Here is a 1,167-nt window from a genome sequence, read left to right on the forward strand (position 1 = left end):
AAAAAAAAAAAAAAAAAAAAAAAAAATTAAATGATAGCATTGTAGTTGCGGGTGACCCCCCTTGTATTGCGGGTGGGCCCCCTTTAGTCTCCTGGCAACCAATATTTTTAGACCCAGTCCGCCACTGCACATACATAATACATACATACAAAGGAGAATCTGGATAAACTGGGATTTTCAGAAAGAGAAATCGACCGGCTAATTCGTACATTACAAATGCAATCTGTGAGTGGAACAGTAAAAATATGCAAGACTTTTCTCAAGATCTAAATGTGAATTTGTCTGCGTTAACTACGTCCCAAATATGGAGCCTTGTATCTTTGTTGGAAACCGGCTCCCTCCTCAGTGGAAGATTTATACTAATTGGAAAAATAGAAGAGACATACATACATACATACATACATACATACATACATACATACATACATACATACATTCATGCAGCGGGTAAAACATACAGCAGATGTTTAATCAGATCAATCCAAACGTGCCGATCACATAGATCTCGGAGGGACTGCGAAAGCCATGGGAGCAGCTACTTCTTTCAGAATAAACTATTTAATAAACAGACAATTAAATGGGTGGATGCAGTCCCCAAGCGGACAGTTAATGCAAGGGAGATAACCATTTCTTCATAATATTTGGCGAGATTTCAAGTTTGAGATTGAAAAATCTATAAATAAGAAAGAAAATACTTAGAAAATACACATTTAATTATTCAATGTAGTTTTTTCTTTTCCTCACTAATTACTGGAGCAAATAAATAAATAAAATTATCGCGCATTAACAACCTACGTCTATTTATATAAGCTTTGTCCTCTCTTTCACTCTCTCCCACTCTCGCTTTCTGTCATACCCACCACCACCACACCACCACTGCCACCATTACCATTAACACACCCACAGCCACCACCAAAACCAATGGAACCATAACCACCACCATCACCACCACCACCATTACCACGACGACGACAATGACAACCACCACCACCACCACCACCACCATGGTCAATACTACCGCTACCAATGCCGCCATTCTCATCCAACGATCTTTCATCGAAAAGAGAAATTAGGCGCCAAAAATGTTTGGCACGTCTCTTTTGATTGATCGACTGAATATCCGCTGGGGTATCTCAAAAACTATCGAAGCTTGAAAGTCCAACTTTT

The sequence above is a fragment of the Octopus bimaculoides genome, chromosome 7 (genome assembly GCF_001194135.2).
Source record: "Octopus bimaculoides isolate UCB-OBI-ISO-001 chromosome 7, ASM119413v2, whole genome shotgun sequence".
NCBI lineage: Eukaryota > Metazoa > Mollusca > Cephalopoda > Octopoda > Octopodidae > Octopus > Octopus bimaculoides.